Source organism: Bos grunniens, chromosome 9 (assembly GCF_055505025.1).
Source record: "Bos grunniens cultivar Pamir isolate PY7600 chromosome 9, Bosgru_T2T1.0, whole genome shotgun sequence".
In the NCBI taxonomy this organism is placed as follows: Eukaryota; Metazoa; Chordata; class Mammalia; order Artiodactyla; family Bovidae; genus Bos; species Bos grunniens.
Genome location: NC_141173.1, coordinates 19,796,298 through 19,809,757, shown reverse-complemented (window position 1 = coordinate 19,809,757; position 13,460 = coordinate 19,796,298). Strand labels below are relative to the sequence as shown.

Below are 13,460 nucleotides of genomic sequence, written 5' to 3'. Positions count from 1 at the left end.
AGAGTTTTAGCCACTGGGCCACCAGGGAAGTCTGCAAAACTTTTTCTATATATTTGTAAAGCTATATAAGATCACATAGAAACAGTTTTAAAACATAAATGGTGGCATAGTGTTTGCTTTGCAACTGCTTTTAAAAAAAATAATATATCTTAGAGATTTACCTCTTTAACTATGATCAGTAAATATATATCTACCTCATTACTTTTAATTGCTACATAGTTTGAACTCTATGTAACCTCAAGTATTAGTTTTAGTATTATAACACTGATACAGCAAATAGTCTTGGACACTTCTACTTGAACATATATATGATTATTTAACTGGTTAAGAACTGACATTGCTGGTTATAAGGACAAGCATATTGGGTAAAATAGGTAAGGTGGTTTTTTTTTTAGCCTAAATTGAATAACTTATGAAAAAAATAAAGAACTTGAAACCATAAAAGAATAGAGACTATTAAATGATAGACGAATCAGAAATGACAAGTGATTTAACGAAATGGTGCTGAGACATAAAGACTAAATTTATTCTGAGCATCCAAGCATTTCAATACTTTCTCTATATTTAGTAAAAATGATTGTAGATATTTTTAAAAATCCCCACAAAGATTTTTAGATATACAGGAAAAGTTTATCTTTGCAGGAGAAATAATTATAGTATCATAGATGTAAGTCTTTCAGAAGGATATATAAATATGATACCATTTTAATTTGGTATAAAAATATTTAAAATACTAAATGTTTGAGGGGAGACTATAAACAATATTGCATTAAAAAAAAAAACAGAACAATGGTCATCTCTGAGGAGAGAAAGAGGGAAATGAAATAAAGGAGAGATTTGTAGGAGCTCTGATCTATGTTGAATTTCTCAAGGAAGTTGGTAGGTTCATGAGTTTTCTCTATACTTTTTGTGGTCAAAATAAAACTAAACACAAGTAGGTTGATTCAATTTGCTCTACTTTTTTCCAGTGTGGAAAGTCTGGGTATCCCCATTTGCAGGGGAAATAGAACATTGTACTCTTGCTTGGAAAATCCCATGGGCAGAGGAGCCTGGTAGGCTGCAGTCCATGGGGTCTCAAAGAGTCGGACACGACTGAGCGACTTCACTTTCACTTTTCACTTTCATGCATTGGAGAAGAAAATGGCAGCCCACTCCAGTGTTCTTGGCTGGAGAATACTGGGGACAGGGGAGCCTGGTGGGCTGCCGTCTGTGGGGTGGCACAGAGTCAGACACAACTGAAGCGACTTAGCAGCAGCAGCAGAACATGGCTACCAAAATATGGAAATCTACAACTATGCTAAGGAATATGCATCAACCTAGAAAATACCTGATGAAAGTGGAGGACTCAGGAAGAGAGGACAAGCTTAACAAAAAAACTGGAAATCTGTTACAGACACCTTCATGAATCACATGAGAAGTCAGTAAATGGTCCCTACTGATGGGGTTATGATATTTCCCAGAAAACATGGCATTGCTCTACACGTAGTTGAAGTTTCCCTGTGTAATTAATAATCCACCAACGTCAAAGCCCATGATGCCCAACTTGTTACATTCTAAGAACAAAGGTGCCCTTACAATGAGACTGAATATCTTAGCTTTCCTCAGCAGCACTTTGAGTTCTCAGACTTGAGTTGGTAATTGCTGTTTCTTCAATGATATAGTCTTCAATCTACTAAACACCTACCTGCTGACTTTTTTTTTTTTTTTTAACTTTTGGAAAGACCCATCCTGGTAGAAAAGCATTTTTTTTCTTAACAGAAAAAAAGCTTCACTTCCTGCCCAGTGGAGCTTATTCTACCAGTCAATTCTTAAAAGAGGAACTGACCAAAACAGTAGCGCAAATGACCAAGAGCTCAAAGGTCTCCTCTGCAGAGAAAAGGCTAACATCACTTCTGGATTGCCTCCTGACATCAATTTCACAGCCACCGCATATGTTAAGAGTTTTACAGAATGCACAAGAGAACTGCATCCCCCAAATATTTGACCTCAGCAGAGACTCTTATTGTGACATATTACATACACTTTTCTAATATGTGTACTAGAAGTAAGAAAAATCTCAAAAAGGAAATTTGAGGACTTGCTGGTTTTACCAAAATGGAAAACAAACCGTAGTTGGTTCTGGTATTGAACTGAGTAATAAAGAAATTTCCTCTTAGGCATTTCAGAGGAGAGACGGTATTTGCATGTGGTTGTTTTTAAATATCAACAAATCACTAACTTAAAAGAATGGACACTCAGATGCCCAATCTTAAGAATATATTAGGAGTATAATTTTAAGATTAAAATGTAAGTCCACAGAGAGGGAGTTAAGAACACGAGCTTCTAAGATGAGCCAAGAAAAAAAAATTACTGATGTTCGACTCAGCTAGCTATTCTTTCTGACAGGAGATTAAAGCCGCCTGCGAGATTTCTTTGACTCTGACTCATTTAATTCATTTAGACATTGCCAGCAGAGCAAGCTACAACAAAGCAGATCCATCTTAACAAGCTCACTCCCGACTGCTCTAATAAAGAAAAATAATTGAATTGCTGATTTTGATTTTTTTAAATGCACTCAGCATTTGCGTATTTGGCTTCACACACCAAATAAACATAGAAATATTTGTTACATCATCTTCTTCTCCACAGTGAACGGCGCCCACAGAATCAGCGCTAGGCTAGGTACCTTTCAGGTCAGTGTAGCACTGGAGACGCTTCCCTGTGTTTAGTTTATTAGAATTGCACTTTTAAAATCTTCGTGTCTTATTTGCAGCCAGCCCCGGTTCTGAACTCACCGCTCGGCATGAATAAGTGAATATGCTGATGTTATCACATCCACAGTCCAAGGATTTCTCAAGAGGCCAACTGCCACAGCGAAGTCCCCATGGAAGTGGGCGGCATGGAGAGCTGAGACAGCAAACTGGCAGCCACAGAAATCTTTCATTCAACCCAAACACTGTGGTTGTTTTTTGTTTTTGTTCTAACTGAACCAACATTTAAATAGCAAAAGATTACACATAAAAAACCAGACATGCAAGTCCCTTGAAAATGTCTAAGACTAGCAACAGGGAGCCACATCCCAGGTCTGCGGCGGCTGAGTGGCAGCTGCCTCCTCCATCACTCAGGTTACGCGCATGCGTGGATTCGCCAAGGCAGCCTCATTTCAATTCCCTGCCGGATCCTTGTAACACTGGAGGAGAGGACCACTAACGCAGAGAGTGAAGCAGAAAATTCAGATTAAAAGATATATGCTCGTTCCACTCCTGGCACTTTGAATTAATATATCAGCTAGACTACACCCAAGTCTACTGATCAGACAACTGTGTGCCTATGTGTGTGCACTTAATTGCTCAGTGGTGCCCAACTCTTTGGCACCCAATGGACTGTAGCCCTCCAGGCTCCTCAGTATTCTCCAGGCAGGAATACTGGAGTGGATTGCCATGTGCTCGTCCAGGGGATCTTCCCAACTCAGGGATGAAACCCAGGTCTCCCACATTGCAGGCAGATTCTTTAGCAGCTGAGCTAACAGGGAAGCCCAAATGATGATCGATGCTGCTGCTGCTAAGTCACTTCAGTCATGTCCAACTCTGTGCGACCCCATAGACGGCAGCCCACCAGGCTCCTCCGGGCAAGAGTACTGGAGTGGGGTGCCATTGCCTTCTAGTGGTAGTAATTCAAAGCAAAGTCTATGACTAAAAAAAAAAAAAAAAAACACGGGATCAAAGCCGTGTTTCCTGCATTGGCAGGTGAATTCTTTACCAATCAATGAGCCAACTTACCCACATCAAATTTCTTACCATTCTTTTTTTCAGCATTTCCCTCTCCCAACTTTGTGTATTTTCCTATACTATTCTCACTTGGGAATTACGATTCCCCCATGGTCAACAAATGTCAATCTTCCTTTAAATGAATCCAAAATCCAAGTTTCTAATACACTTGTGGGGAGGTAGGATAATAGTCAGGTAGGCTAATAATTTTTTATATTTAATGGTGTGTTCTTTTGACTGAAAAAAGGCAAGAGGGTCAGTCTTTACATTTTTTGGTTAGCATCAGATATTTGGATGCATTTGAGCCCTCAATGATAGCAGTGATCTTCAGATTTTAGTGGAATTATTGGGCCTCCATTAGACAGGCACTATTGCAACAGTCATCATCAATAACTTAATACTCATTTTGCAAAGTGATCTGTAGAATTAATGCAGACCTGATCAAAATCTCAGCTGGATTTTTAAAGACATGGACAAGCTGATTCTAACATTTCTGTGGAAACGCAAAGGACCCAAACAGCCAAGACAAAGTGTTAAAAAAAAAAAAGAGCCAAGTTGAAGGACAACCACTATCTGATGTCGTCTTATTATCAAGCAATGGTAATTGAGACAGCATGCTGTCAAAATAGACACATACACCGTAACTGGATACAGAATCCAGAAATAAATGCACACATATATGGACAACTGATTTTTGACAAAGGTATAAAGGTGACTGCGTAGAGAAAGCATAGTCTTTTCGGTAAGTGGTGATAAAACCTATGCAGGAAAATGAACTTTGATTGATCCCTCACATCATATAAAAAAATTAACTCAAAATGGATTATAGACCTAAATGATCAAAAGCACAATTCATAAAAGAACAAACTGTCTAATTGAACTTCATCAAAATTAAAATTTTCCTGCTTTTCAAAAGACACTGTTAAAAGAATGAAGAGACAAGACAGACAGAGTATTTGTAAATTATGTAATCTGGTAAAGTACAGGATGTATCAAGAATTCTCAAAACTCAACAACAACTCGATTTAAAAGGATGGCTTAAAAAAGATTGGAACAAACACATCACCAAAGAAGATGATAAATTAGTTTGTGAAAATTTGCTCAACACCAGTAGATATTAGGGAAATTAAAAACATAATGTGATACCATTGCAAACTGATGAAAATGGTTAGAATTTAAAGACTGGCCAGGCCAAGTCGTAGTGAGGATATGGAGCAAAGGACTGGTAGGAATGCAAAATGGTACAACCACTCTGGGAATGGTTGGTCAATTTCTTAAAAAGTTAAGAATACATCTACCATATGATTCGGCCTTTCCATTCTTGGATATTTTTCCAAAAGAAGTAAAAGCATACATCCATACAAAGACTTATAAGTGTTCACATCAGCTTTATTCATAATAACCTCGAACTGCAAGCAATTCAAATGCCCATCCACAGATGAGTAAACAAATTGTCCTATACAATGGAAAACTGTTCAGCAATTGAAAAAAAAAAAAAAAGAATGAGCTATTGATACATGCAAAAACTTAAGTTCTAAGAGAATTATACTGAGCTAAAGCTTTCAGACTGAAAGAGCACATACTATGAATCCATTTGTATAACACTCTAGGAAATGCACACTAATTCCTAGTGACAGAAATCAGGTCAGCGGCTGCCTGGGGTGGAGTTATGGGGAAGGACTTGAGGCAAGACAGGTTGGGCCCAAGGACAGACTCCTCATGCGTAGATATTCAGATCAGATCAGTCGCTCAGTCGTGTCCGACTCTTTGCGACCCCATGAGTTGCAGCATGCCAGGCCTCCCTGTCCATCACCAACTCCCAGAGTTCACTCAGACTCACGTCCATCGAGTCAGTGATGCCATCCAGCCATCTCATCCTCTGTCGTCCCCTTCTCCTCTTGCCCCCAATCCCTCCCAGCATCAGACTCTTTTCCAATGAGTCAACTCTTCGCATGAGTTGGCCAAAGTACTGGAGTTTCAGCTTTAGCATCATTCCTTCCAAAGAAATCCCAGGGCTGATCTCCTTCAGGATGGACTGGTTGGATCTTCTTGCACTCCAAGGGACTCTCAAGAGTCTTAGGCAGAAGGAAAAGCCACCTCCTTGTTTTGCACTTAATGAGGCCATCAGGTGGAGGAAGACATCTAAAACAGATACTTTGTAACATATGAGCAAGAAACTGTCTGTGAAAGGGGGAGTCGGGGGAGCATGGATGGGAGGTAGGAAATAGGTAGGCCTGGGAATGACTGCAGCTATTACCCTCATCTAAACCCCAGATTAACCCCATATTACAATCCGCGCTGCCTGTATTGTATGCCCCTCACTTGCAAGGATTCCCACACTCTTCTCAGAATGTGTACCTTTCACTTTTGCCCTAAGTGTGCTCCCACACATACTGTGTATCCAATAACTCTGGTCCTGCTTTACAGTCTTGGACTCTTTGTGGAATTCCTTCCTCCAAGAAGATAAGAACTGAGGTCTTTTCACTGTTGCAGAGTGGGGGAACTGTTCTGTATCTTGATCACTGTGGGAATGTCACATACTCTATTTGTCAAAACTTACAGAACTGGATTGCCTCTATGATAGTATAGCTTAAAATAAGTTTTCAATAAATGAATGATAGTCCCTTTGTATATGCCAGAAATAAAAATCAATTTTTAATAAATAAATCTAAAATATTAATTTTCCCCACTTTATTTTCTGATGCTGGCCTATAGCATGATACCAAAGTATAATTCAGGAAAGACAAAATTAAGGAGTTAAAAAAGAGAGAAAGATCCAAGGGTTAACAATGACTTGTTTCAAAGAGAATTTCTGACACCTAAAAGAGTCAGTGAACTCCTCATCCCTGAGGAATTCCTCAACAAATATTATTTCTTACAACAATATGTAGGATAAGCATTAAACAGCTGAACGTTAAATGCAAGCACCTGGAATGCAGTTTGTATATATTACTTTATGCAAGATAAGAGGCCTACACAGGATAAATTCAATCTCCAACAGAGGGTCCTCAGAAAATAATGGTCTGCACCAAAAAACAAACTCTGGAGATGGGAATGGTGATCCACTCCAGCATTCTTGCCTAGAGAATTCCATGAACAGAGGAGCCTGGCAGGCTATAGTCTTGCTGCTGCTGCTGCTAAGTCGCTTCAGTCGTATCTGACTCTGGCAACCCCATAGATGGCAGCCCACCAGGCTCCCCCATCCCTGGGATTCTCCAGGCAAGAACACTGGAGTGGGTTGCCATTTCCTTCTCCAATACATGAAAGTGAAAAGTGAAAGTGAAGTCGCTCAGCTGTGCCCGACTCTTAGCGACCCCCTGGACTGCAGCCCACCAGGCTCCTCCGACCATGGGATTTTCCAGGCTATGGGTGGAAAAGAGACACAACTAATCGATTACAAGTTCACTTTTTTCAAAAAAAAAAAAAAACAACAAAAAACGGATAAGCAAGTTCCAACTTCTAGAATAGTAGTTTTGAAACTCTTAGCAAATTCTCCTCATGATGAAATGTCAATTGCCAAACAGATAAAAATGATGGATAGATACTTGGATTAAGTTTAAATTGTCTCATTTTAGTAGAAAGTGTATATTATTGCTTATATTTGAGCTACCATCTGGGCTCTAGGATCCAGAAAAAACTAGAAAATACATTGACTGAAAATAGTTCGTGTCAAGTATTACGATAAATTACAAAGATAAATCAGTGAGCAAGAGAGATCCACACTGTAGGGTAAGGGAGTTAGAGAAGGTGAGGTTCGGAAAAAGAACCAGACCGGCACTTTACAGAACAGATCACCTTTAATGGGGCGAGAAGGGGCAGCAGTCAGATTAGTGAGCTGCTGCACTAACCCAAGAAAAGAGTAAGTATATATAGACATATACGTGGAAATCTACTGTCTTAAGGGGGTCTGTTCTTCTCCAAGGTTGTTTCAGAGTGGTTCTCTCTTAAATGGCTGGGGCAAGGAATTCTGGAGATGGGCCAGAGGCTGGACTGGCTGGGAGCTGGGCGTAATCAATCTTAATGTCCATTTTTTTCTACGGGTGAGAGAGTTCTTTGTTTTGCATAGAATGGTGGGGAGGACCTGAGGGGAGTTTTAACTCCAGGCTATTTTGAGTCGTGTAAGTTTCCTTCACACACCTTCATGTGGTTTACCCATAGCATAGTTTATAGAGTTTCTACCAAAATGCATTTGTTGCTGTTGGTGTTGCTAAATCGCTTCAGTCCTGTCCAACTCTGTGCATGGCCTTGGTGATTTTAGCAGTGAAAATTTTCAAGGCAAGAATAACCAATTTGCAGTCTTCATCTCTCTCTCTCTCAAACACACAATCTATATTTGCACATATAATATTTTGGGGTTAACATAAAATACAGGACTTCTGTCACAATGTAAATTTTAGATAAACAATGAATTAAATTTTAGTATTTTTACTGCCTGGAACATACTTATACTAAAATTTTAATTTACTGTTTATCTGAAATTCAATTTTCACAGAATGTTTTGGTTGTTGTTGCTGCTTTGGGCTGAATCTGGCAATTCTAATGTACACATTAGGGTTACCAGATATTTATCTATATCTATAGATCTGTACGGTATGTCATGTCTATTTTTGAGCAATTTAACTTCTTGGAGAAACTTCCAAAATGAACTGTATGTAAACTATTATTCTAGGTAATTAAACATAATGATCAGTGATTTCAAGTTATTTTATAGAAACCAATTAAGTGTGGTAGGCCAACTACCAAAAATGATGAATTTCATGTAAAGTAGTTAAACCGTCGTGATTGGAAATGGTGGGCTATCAGACCAGTTTTCTCTGGGGTCACTGATAGTCCAAGAAAATAGAACATCATTGGCATATGTCATAGAGGGGTTCATACAAAAGAAGATAAAATCACTAAGCTACTGCCTGAAAAATGGAGGGATTAGCAGAGTAACATTTCTGTTTTACCCTGCTATAATTTCTGTTTTACCCTGCTATAATATATGCCTTTTTTGTTGTTTTAATTGTGCAATGTAATAATTTTATTGGAATATAATTGCTTTACAATGTTAAGCTTCTGCTGTACAACAAAGTGAATCACCTGTAATTATACATATATCCCCTCCCTCTTGACCCTCTCTCCATTGCCCCCTCTTTCTGACCCCACCCATCTAAGTCAGAGAATTCTGAGCTGAGCTCCCTGTGCTTTATAGCAGGTCTTCTATACTAAGATTCTAGGAAATGATTACATCTCCCACTTCTCTACTCCCAACCCCAGGCTACAAGCCTACTTTGACCGTGGGCTTAGACCAATGCAGAGCTGGTGTTAGCATGGCCTTGGTCCCTAAGGGCATCCTAGGGAGGCTCCCCCTGGGGCTGGACAAGAATATCAGACCTGCATCAGACTGCCCTGGACTAGAATCGGAGCAGAAATTTTGGAAAAACCTTGTTTTCCCAAATTTGCCCCACATTAAGGTGTCAGATACTGACCCCTAAATAAGCCACGCAAGTGTTGAATGGGTCTGTTATGCCCTCCTGCTGCTGAGACTGGAGGTAAGAAAAAATTGGGCGCCTGGAGGTATCTTTTGGTAGGTGACCTGGAGACTGGCAACCCACTGGCCATGGCATCACCCGCCCATGCGGGACTGCCACCACCACCTGCCACACTGCCATAATGCAGAGTGTCTCATCAACCAGCCCAGGAAAAGCAAAAGCTGCCTAGGCCCAGCTTAGGGCCTAGTAGCCAGAAAGAGGAAGGTCAGTCAGGACAAACACACGTTTCCTGAGGAGACAGAACTGCTGCAAGAGAAAAGATGAGGGAAAGACATTCAAGAGAGTCAAATGAAGCTTACACACACACCCATACCTACACACATTTTTTTGGAGCTAAAGCAAGCCACAGTTTTCCTGTTAAACAACTCATCACATGAACTGAAGAAGAAGATTATCATTATAAAGGCCAAAAAGGGCGGACTAGGAGGCAAAGAAACTAAGAAAGATTCAATACAAGTTAAAATTAATAAGCTAGAAAACAAAGACAAGCCAAAATAAAGCAGAAAGGATAAACAAATCCAAAAGTTAAAATATTTATGACCAATAAAGCAGATAAACACTCTGTGAATCTGATTAAAGGACAGCATGCACGTGGTGAGCACACACGAGAGGAATCTGGGGAAAATATGCAGGATTAAAGATGAGGAGACTAACCACATATACAGGCGTGATTAAAAGAATTATAATACATCACTGCTTGCGATTCTACGGCTACAAATTTGAAGATACGGAGGAAGTGAATGATTTCCCAACAAAATATAAATTACTTAAATTGCCAATCACTGTAGAAGATGTTGGGCTGGTGATTAAGAATGTATCATGGAAAAAGGCACAAAGACCAGATGGGTTTAATCTTTAAATACCAGATGACTCCAATGCTGTTTAAACATTTCCAGGCAATGGAAACAAGGGAAAAAATTCTAATTCATTTTTTAAAACCAGATTACTTTTAATTCCAAAGCCTGATAACATATTTTTTTTAAATGCTGGACTCATCTTAAAATTGCAGACACAAATAATTTTAACTAAAATATTAGCAGATCAAATGCAACTTGCTGCTGTCTTAGGTCAGGTTCCCTGGGTAGACTCTGCAGTGGAAATATGGAAAAATGCTTTGTTGCTGAAAAATGCTAACCATGATCTGGGCCTTTAGAGAGTTGTAGTAGTAACATCAGCGATCACAGATTACCATAACAATTATAATAATGGTGAGAAAGTTTGAGGTATTTCGAGCATTACAAAAATGTGACAGACACAAAGTGAGCAAAGCTGTTGGGAAAATGGTGCAAAAAAAAATTAGACCTACTTGTTGCAGCACTGCCACAAAATTTCAATTTGTAGAAAATGCAACATTTGCGAAGCACAACACAGCAAAATGCAATAAAACCTGATAAGCCTGTAAACATTTGTCCAAAGCCAGAGTGAACAGCACCAACAGTGAACCCTAATGTAAACTATGGACTTTGCATGATTAAAAATGAATAAGTGTAGGTTTATGGATTATAATGAAGGAACCATTCTGGTGGGGGCGGGTGGGTGTTGCTAATGGGGGAGGTGTGCATGCAGCACAAGGTCATACAGGAAATCTCTACGTTACTCTCAGCTAAATTTTGCTGCGAACCTACTTCTCAAAAAATAAAAGCTAGTAAAAACAAAGAAGGAAAAATGCACGCCAAACGTTTTGGAGGGAGTGCTTTGAGGAATGACATCTTTAAGAAAGTGAGAGGCAGGCACTGAGACAGGGACAGAGGTTGAACTGCAATTCAGTTATAACAGAGGTGAACCAGTCATGAGAAACTCAGCTGTGAGCCATCAGCATCCCAACATGCAGGACGCATGGGGGAATAGGTACCACGTAATTGCAGCCATGAAATTAAAAGACGCTTACTCCTTGGAAGGAAAGTTATGACCAACCTAGATAGCATATTCAAAAGCAGAGACATTACTTTGCCAACAAAGGTCCGTCTAGTCAAGGCTATGGTTTTTCCTGTGGTCATGTATGGATGTGAGAGTTGGACTGTGAAGAAGGCTGAGCGCCGAAAAATTGATGCTTTTGAACTGTGGTGTTGGAGAAGACTCTTGAGAGTCCCTTGGACTGCAAGGAGATCCAACCAGTCCATTCTGAAGGAGATCAGCCCTGGGATTTCTTTGGAAGGAATGATGCTGAAGCTGAAACTCCAGTACTTTGGCCACCTCATGCGAAGAGTTGACTCATTGGAAAAGACTCTGATGCTGGGAGGGATTGGGGTCAGGAGGAGAAGGGAACGACAGAGGATGCCATGGCTGGATGGCATCACTGACTCGATGGACGTGAGTCTGAGTGAACTCCGGGAGTTGGTGATGGACAGGGAGGCCTGGCGTGCTGCGATTCATGGGGTCGCAAAGAGCAACTGAGCGACTGAACGGAACTTAATGTCAGCATTGGAGCAGCACACCATAGCATCCATTAGACCCAAACAATTATAGTTTCAAAGGATACAATATGAACATGTAGAATTTATTTCCAGTTGCAAGCGTGAGATCAAGATATCTATCACTATAGTTCTTTGCATCAACAAAAAATGTATTAAGAACACATAATTGTTACACGCAGAAGAGGCATTTGAAAAATCTGTCAATTTATCAGCCATTTCTGGCACATCTTAAGTTTTACATATTATAGACCTGAATATATTATTCAGATTTGTGTGTTCTTTTTTTTCCTTCTTGGCCTTCCCTCTACCTTTCCACCCACATCGACCCCAGTACGGTACACCGAAAAGAATTAACCATAATGTACAGGCTCTGGTGGACACAGATTGAAATGTATCCCTGATTTGTTTCAGGAACAAGCATTCTGCAGCACCAGCTTCCTTAGACAGGTGCTGGAGAATTTTTAGTTTAATTAAACACATTATCTCCAGAGCCACTCTCTAGCTTTCCATTGAACACACCACAGGTATTCCCTGGAGATAATTAACTCCACCAGGATATAAATAAAAATAAGCAAAACCCAGAAAAATCCTGAGTGTGGCCATATGTCCAAACAAAAAGCACATGTCTTAGTGGGAGAACTATAGGTGTAGAGGTGAAACGTCACCTATTCATCAGAGAATCCAATCAGATCCACTTAGAAATTCCCAGCCAATCCACCTTCATTAACGGCAAACATTCCTCCAACAAACATCCCCTCCCCTGCCATTAATAAGATACAAAAGTGTAAAATCTCAAATCTGAAACAAGGCATAGAATCTAGGTCTCTTGCAGATATACAACACACATCAGAAATCAATGAGGATCCTTACCTTTGCAGATTGCCTCTGGGGCTTTAAAAATGTAGAATCTCAATTGTGAAAGGGCTTCTAAGACTGAAAAGCCCCCAAAGTTGCTAGAAGCATGGCTCCTCACCCATAGGATCCGCCAACAACGCTGACGACTCACTCACTCCAGAAGCATCTCAGAGGCATGCCCTCTCAAAGAGACTGAACCCTCTCCCGGTAGTTTTCGTTACCTGGCTCCCGGCTATGTCTGCGCATGCGTGGCCCAGGTGCAGCTCCTTAGGGCCATCACTTGCAATTAGAGAACCGAATTGGCTTCACCCTTTTCCTACGCACAAGAATTTCTAGAGGCTGTGCTCTCTCAGAAGAAAACATTAGATATGACTCTGATCATGTGTTTTATGGTCTGTCCAACGCAAAGTTACTTTCTCTTTGTAAGCAGAGCTTCATGGAAGTCCAAATGATCAAAGAAATTTTCTGATGAGTGTTAAATCAGCGGCCAATTGAATTTCAAGTTTAATGTATGCAAGCTAAGTCTTCCTGATACATAGATCTCAGAATAGATACGCCATGCCCAATGTGATCTGAATATATTAGGTCTGGTAAACAACACTCCTCCTCTGGATGGTGGCTGAATGAACACCACTAGGATTTTCTTTTGCAATTTTCTTTTTTTTTTTTTCCAGTGCTTTTAATTCAAACGAATCCCCCTTTAAATCAACCATTTTTTTTAAATACATGTAAAGCTAAATTAATAGCTGTTGGGAAAATGTTAGAGCATTGCTGATTACCTGATCCCTTTCTTAGTATTGTTATTAGTTGAACTAGAAAAAATAAAAATAAAAAATGACTTAAAACTGAGTCTGAAATATGTACTGTTTGAGATAACTTTTCTTTGAATAAATTCTAAGATTCATGATGAA

The 13,460-nt window shown here is 39.8% G+C and overlaps 1 long non-coding RNA gene across 5 annotated transcripts in view; it reads right to left on the bottom strand.

Annotated features, from left to right (window-relative positions):
* Nucleotides 1-12,929, bottom strand: part of LOC147365652 (uncharacterized) — a 229,358-nt gene extending 216,429 nt beyond the window's left edge. The window contains exon 1 of one of the 5 annotated variants that reach the window (XR_015132632.1): nucleotides 12,565-12,929. This is a non-coding gene — a long non-coding RNA (uncharacterized LOC147365652). The remainder of the gene's footprint in view (nucleotides 1-12,564) is intronic. The other 4 variants (XR_015132629.1, XR_015132631.1, XR_015132633.1 and 1 more) reach the window with 4 other exon arrangements.
* Nucleotides 12,930-13,460: the final 531 nt, after the last annotated feature.